The sequence below is a fragment of the Mirounga leonina genome, unplaced genomic scaffold, assembly GCF_011800145.1.
Source record: "Mirounga leonina isolate KUSES-001 unplaced genomic scaffold, KU_Mleo_1.0 Mir_114, whole genome shotgun sequence".
Lineage (NCBI taxonomy): Eukaryota > Metazoa > Chordata > Mammalia > Carnivora > Phocidae > Mirounga > Mirounga leonina.
Genome location: NW_023270265.1, coordinates 19,332,448 through 19,339,827, shown reverse-complemented (window position 1 = coordinate 19,339,827; position 7,380 = coordinate 19,332,448). Strand labels below are relative to the sequence as shown.

The window sequence follows — 7,380 nt, the reverse complement described above, 5'->3', positions numbered from 1 at the left end:
ACCTGTGCATATTTATACACTTTATTTTCAAATTGGAATCTAATCATATGTTTTCATTAATCAGTGAGAAATCAACAGCGTTCCACATCTTGCAATACCTGTTTTTAGCACTGTTTGTTTCCATGGAATTCGATTATGTGGGTACCATAATTTACTATTTATTTTTGGTTTATTATTTAACCAATTCCCTGTTGCTGGGCATTTAAGTTGTTTACAATTTTTCACTATTATTAACAATGCTATAGTTATTAACAGTCTTCTTACTCATTCATAATTTTCTCCCTGGGGTCTATGCCTAGCAGATGATTTGCTGGGAGGGCTTTGCACATTTTCAAGGTTTTAAAAATTCATATTACCAAATGGCATTCCCCAAAAGGCCCTGTCAGTCTGCAGTGGGTGTGGCAGCACCTCATACTTTCCAAGGTGCTTTCTCAGCAGATCCTCATACAGCCCTGTATGATAGGGCAGATGTGACTGTACACATTTTGGAAGCTGAGAGAGCTCAAGTGCAAAGAGGTTACAAAAAAGTACCCCCAGGTAAATGAATGAAGTGAGTTGCCACAGAGAGATCTGTGTTTGATAAAACAAATTCTGAAGGACACTTAACAAAGTGACTATGATAACTGCTCTGAAGCTCTTTTTGAAAGTAATTAGAGGGACAACTGGGGACAATTGTCTAAGTGTTTGGCCATAAAACCATGTCACCAGCATATAGGAGAGCGCTTACCTTTCTGTTTTCTGTCCTCAGAGCAGGCACTTGGAGAGTCAGGAGTTCAGCTCAATCCAAGATTCCAGAACGGTTAAGTGACTTGGCAAAGACCACTCAGTGAGTTAGTGGCCAAGTCAGGACTGGAAGCCAGGTCTCCCCACTCCTGGGTGACTGCTTTTTGTGACAATGTCCTTCTCCGAGACAGCTGGGCTGTCACCATTGACAATGTCGCTCAAGCTTTTACAGTTTTATAGACTAGAGCAAAGACCTGGGGATCTTATTGAAAAGGCAAATTCTGATCCAGTGGTCTGAGACAGGGCCTAAGGTTCTGCTTTTCTACCAAATTCCCAGCTGATGTCTAGGGTCCAGACCACTCTGAGTCATAAGCAGCTAGAGAATGGCTCAGATAAAGACAAAGCAAATGACCTAGATAAAGACTGGGCTGATTGACAAATAGCATATCATTTAAATGTCAGTGACCGGTAAGGGAGTTTCTGGTATTTATGAGTCTTAAAATAAAGGTCTTGTCCTTTTTCCATCAGAAACACTATGACAGGAGACCAAGTCAACACGCCAAAGAAAGGCCTGGGGCTGTGATGGCCCAGTGATGTTCAGACACACCCATCAAGAGCACAGTAAGTCCCTTTGTTGTGAGGAAGCAGCAGCGGCAAACCAGCCAGAATAAAAGCCACTTTGTTTAACATTCCAGAGGCGTTCCCAGTGTCTCCCAGAGTCCTCATTAACTACCTGGAGAATTACCAACTTCTCGAATTCTCGGATGGGATGAGTGCCTCCTTCCATTGCCTTTCACCAAACCTTATGACACCTGGATGACGGAAAGGCTGCACTTGATGAGGAGAGAAGAGGAAACACAGACTGGGCACAGAAACAGAAGAGCTTTGGCTTGTGAGATTTCAAAATCACAGGCATGGCTTACCCTCTTGCAAGTAGAGGCAAAAGATGTCAGCGTTATTGGCAGTCCTAGGCACAGAGCTTTGGGATTGCAATAATAACGGGTTTCAAGGCACGGGGCGTAGGCGAGGGAGGGCCTTTTGGTTGCGTGGAGGGGTGAGGGGCTGTGTCCAGCCTGGGCCAACCACGGGGCCAGAGAAGGAGGACTGTGAATGCTGGCTGTTTCTCTATTTCTTCTTCCACAGAAACTGCTCACATACTAACATTGCTACTGCAACACAACCGTTTCCAGTAAATACGCTGAGCTCACGGAGGTGGCAGAACAAGGCGAGGCTCAGATGCGGGAGGGTTCTTATTTCTTCTATTTGTTCTGTCGTGGTCCCACTTGGCTGAGAAGCCCTGGATCGGCCTGACCTTCTTGTCGAGCATCCTCTGGGCCCTGCCTGGCCACCCACTCCTCTTCAAAGATGTGCGGGAAGGGGCCCGGACACACAGTGCTTCTCCCGCCCTCAGCACCGTCGCGGGACACCCCGGAAGAACATGGCGGCGCCCACCACCGCCTTGCACTTGCGCGCGCTCCTGTTCATGTCAGCAAAGCTCTCGCTGAACTTAATGCGGCACAAATCAACGTTTTTCAGCAGTGGAGAGGCTGCTCCCGGGGGCCTCCTCCTTTTCTTTCAAGGCCTTGCGGCTGGCAGAGAAAATCCTGACGTGGGTCGCATCAGGCAAGCGCTCGTCGCACCGGTCGACATAACTGGGCAGAGCACTGTCTCCACTCTTCACATTTCCATGTGCTCGCACACACACGGAGGTGGAAAGGGCTCGCTCGCCAGTCAGGCTAAAGACCCTGGTCACCAACATCCCGGCCGCTGCGCCGGGAGCGGCCACCCAAGCCGCCTTCTTCGTCCCCTGTGCGCAGCCGCAACCGGAAGAGCGCTGTTTCTTTAGACTTGGAACCAGGAAGTGCTGGCATTGAAACTAGAGTAACCGGATCACGGGGAAGCATCTCGGAGATGACAAACTAATAGCACTTAAGTCATGTTCCCTGGAGTTCTAACGATTCTACGTGAACATGTTTCAAGGACTGATGTTTCCTGTGAGGTATAATGGGATGTGGGGCTGGTCCTTCCCCCTCATTTTAGCATCACTTTGTATCTGTTTTATACACTGGGATTCTGAATATTATTTATTTTGTAGAGGGTTGTGTACTTAAAAATTGTTCTTATTTAGCTTCTTCACTTGACAGGAAAGGAAGGTGACTCTCTGAGACTTAAAGCCAGTTCATGACATAACACTATGGTCTTCACCCCCACCCCCACTCCCTCACTGTGGTGGTGCCCTGTTACTGTAAATCAAACGGGACTCAGAAAACCTGGCTGGATTCTTTTCTCTCTGAGAGGCGCATTTATTTTTCTCCAGTTCCCAAAACCCAAACTAGGACCCAGATTTATGATATTTCATGTACACCATGGTCTGGAAATAGGACTGACCTAAGTTGTGGTGGACAGGGTTGTCTGTGTGGTGTGATACCTTCCCATCTAACTGGAATTCCCACCATGGGTTGGGCCAGCAGTTTTCAAATGAACTCAGGTGTCAGTGCACCTGTGGAACATCAGAAATTATTGACTTACTTAATTCCATCAGACAAACGAGAAGCCACTCTGCCAGCAGAAAAGCCAGCTGGTAAAGCACACATAATAACTTTGTAATCACACACACTGCGTTAGTCATTAAGACTAGTCACACATATTTTGGTTCTCCTGGGCACATGGTGAGCTTGCACTTCCTGCATTTTCTTTCATAGGCATTGCCATATAACATGGTGTGGTGAGAGAAATGTGAATGGAAGCTTTTAAAGTCAGTGCATGATGCTTCTAATGCCCTTCCCTATAGTACAGTCTTCGTGGAAGTCTATGTTGAGATGGAGCCCTTGTTCATCAGTCACAAGAGTTGCTATGATAAGTTGAGCTCTTTTGCAACATACATCAAATGTGGTATGAACAAGAAATACATCTTTGTCTGTTTAAGCCATTAATAGTTTGGAGTTTTGTTACCATAGCAAAACCTAGCCAATTCTAACGGACACATTCATTAAAAATAAAGTAATAAGCTGTTAAATGGAGCACTGCTGATTTCCTCCTAACTTGTCTCTTAATTCACTTGTTCATCTCCAACTTTAGAGATCCACTACCTAATAGCCACGTGATTGAAAAATTCATATTAAAAAGATTTAAAACTGTATGGGAAAAATTATACTAAATGAACAATAACTATGTGATCTGATGAAAGCTTATGAATTACCTTACGTGCATTAAAAAAGACCACAAAGGCAGCAAACAAATAATGACAAAATCATGATATTTAATGCATCTTAAATTAGTATCAATGGAATCTGAACCATTAATTTCCATTTCTCATCCCTTATTCAAGAGGACTTCTTCAGGATTACTCTTCTTAACATGCTAAGAGATTTTTTTTCCTGAATCTGGATCTCTATTTCAGGCTCTATGCCTTTCTGATTTAATGACAAAAAGTAGTTGCCATTCATTTCCCCTTGTCCTGCTATGGTACCAGATAACTAAAATAATTTGGATTTCTGAGACTGAAATTATTTTGTGCAATCCATATTTAATTTTGCTCTCAAGCTCTCTTATAGGTATATACTCCTAAGCTCTGCTCATGCCAATGGCACATCAGCTTTTATGTGGCTTTCAAGTGATTTGGTACCAATTTTGGTTCCAATTTCACATAACTGTATGGCTCTAAATAACTTACTCAGCCTTTAAGTCCTAATTCCTAATTGCTGAAAGAGAGAGGATCTCATTGGATCAACTTGAGCCAGGTGTTTACTCTCAAAACAATCAGTTGTAGGCAGAAGAGGATCATGTGGTACATAGGGCTGCCTTTTCCTAGCTATAAGGAAGAAGGAATTCCAGAGAGGAGAATGAAGGACATTAAGGGCCTCTTTAGCACAGAGAAATGAGTATGCTTAGCAGGAAATGCTTGTGGTTACAACAACAACAAAACATTTATAGAAACAAATTGCATATTCTAGAATTCCATGTGAGGGTCTGGAAGAGGTTATTGTTTCATTTCTTACCTGTTTATTTTGTTGACTACTAGCATTCACTAGTGGAAAGCAACAGTGAGTGCCAAAAATATAAAATTTCCCAGAGAACTTTAAGTAAAATTTTTATCCACCAATTTATATTTTGTATAAATTAGGAAAATCTCCTTAAACATTTTTATTTTAGTGGTCTAACACTTTGAGTTGGCTTGTAGGATATTGTAGAAGCACTGAGTCAGACAATAAAAGCAAGAGCATTATTTTCATAAGCCTCAAGTGGTCATGAGGGTAGGGACAAAGCAGAAGTTCCGATCCTTTTCTGTCCATAGAGTCATTAGGGGACCTTAAAAACAATGTAATATCCTCACATACACACCCCAGAATGACAACCCAAGAAAACTGATGATACCAAGTTTGGGTGAAGGTGTGGAATAACTGAAACTCTCACACAGTTCAGGTAGGAGATATAAATTGCTATAGTCACTTGAAGTAATTGTTTCACAGTGTCTATTAAAGCTGAACATAGGTATACCCAAATGACCCAGCAATTGCATTCCTAAGTATACACTCAAAAGAAATGCTTGCATATGTTCACTAAAAGATACATGCTAGAACATACACGATTTATAATATACTTAAACTGGAAACTACCCAAATGTCCATCAGTAGTAGAATGGATCACAAATTGTGGTATATATACACAATGAAATACTGTTCTGCAATGGGAATGAATAAACTATAACCATAGCAAACAATATGGATGAATCTTAAAAGCATAATTCTGAGCAAAAGAAGTGAGACATAAAAGAGGACGTTCTATGTTTTCATTTACATAAAATACAAAAACAGGCAAAAGCAACCTATGTTTTGGAAATCAGGAGAGCAGTTATCTTTGGTGGGAGCTTTAGGTGCTGGAGATCTTCTGTTTCTTGGTCTGGGCTCATGGGTGTCTGTGAAAATTCATTAACATCTACATTTATAATCTATTCACTTTTACATATATATGTTACATTTGGATAAAAAGTCTTTTAAAAAAATCAGTGATGCTTGGACCCCACTCTAGACTAATTCTGACTTTCTGGAGGTGGAGACTGAGTACAGCATTTTACAAAGCCCTCCGGGCAATCTTCATTTATAGTCAGGGGTGTGAGCTACTTATTGGTCTGAGAACTGGGAAACCTGGAGTTTGATTCTGGCCTTGGGTAAATCATTCTCCTGCTCTGGGCCTTGGTTACCAAGTGACTTAGCAGGTGACTGTAGGTCCCTTCCAGACCTGTTGATCCTAAGGCATTAGCATGACTCTGTTAATCCAATAGATTAGTTGACATAATAGGTTCTGAGGGGGATATAATGGAAAATAGATTTGGTGTGGAGGCACATGCCAGGATTGTGCTCCAGCTATTTATTGGCCCACATAATAGTGTGTACAAGGGTGGGTGGTGTCCAGATGAAGACATATAGAGGACATGGGAACCTACCTTAGTCTCTTTCACAACTTTACCTGTAGATGGAACCAAGTAGAATTTAAAAAATTTTTTTTAATTTCAGTATAGTTAACATAGTGTTATATTAGTTTCAGGTGTACAATCCCAAGTGGAAATTGAATTTACTTTTTTCAGTTTGATCTCATCATCTCTTTGGAATAGGCTATGAATAGTCTGGGAAATAAAGTTGCAAAAAATATCAACACTTGATGGAATCCTATAAGTCATTTGGTTTAGTAGTTTGCAACCATTTAAATATAAACTGTCCCCCCGACCCAAAAAATAAGCTCTCCCCCACTGTTTTTCAAATTAAATTTATGCAGAATCCAAAATTATACCCAAATAACAAAAATGAATGGGTTCCTAGGGAATTAAAACGTTCATTTTTTTTAGTGAACAATATTTCATTTCTTGAGGAACAACTTACATGATCCAACTTTCTAATTTTATAATTGGGTGAACGGTATCCAAACAAGAGAAATGACTTGTCCTAAGTCACACATTAATTAGGGACAGAGCCAGAGCCAATCCTGTCTCCTGATGTAGTGATTCTTTTGCGCATTCAGCAAGCATCTGCTGAGCATCTACATGTGCCAAGTACTGTGCCGGGCTTGTGAGATCTGATGGTGAACAAGCCATAGTGAGCATGGGATTGCCAGTCCTCCATCTGGGCCTTGTCGCTGAGGTCTAAGCTGGTGTCTGTCACCTTCATCTCTGATTATTCCAGGAGTAGGGTCTGGCTCTTCACAGTCACCCTTGGGATGGCACTCATGGCACTTGGAAAAACAGGACTCTAAAGAGGCTCTCCTCTCTGAGGATGCTTTGGGGGTGGTTCAAGATGGGCTTGTCTGCAGGTGTTAATGTGTGGGAGTGGTGCCACTCCAGTTTGCCCATCACTGACAGGTGTTGCGTAGGCTGGGAACTGATGCCAAGAAATGGCTGTGCCTTGGAATACTGACCATCAGCTGACTGTCCAAGGAATGCCTACAGTAGACTAGTGACCTATTACTTTAGTTGGGCCACTGATCTTGGCTGAGGACAGGACCCTCTCTGTTCTAGAAGGAGCTGTGGTTCAAGAACCTGTGTTACAAGTAAAGATTCATGAGAAATGAGGGACTATGACTTAGGGTCTGTATTGCCAGATCTCCCACCATAGCATTTTTTATACCGTATTACAAAGCCCCTGGTACTTCTAGCAGGCCTCCCAG

General features: G+C 42.4%; 1 pseudogene; it reads right to left on the bottom strand.

Annotated features, from left to right (window-relative positions):
* Nucleotides 1-1,927: 1,927 nt before the first annotated feature.
* On the bottom strand, nt 1,928-2,482 carry LOC117998400 (annotated as a pseudogene).
* Nucleotides 2,483-7,380: the final 4,898 nt, after the last annotated feature.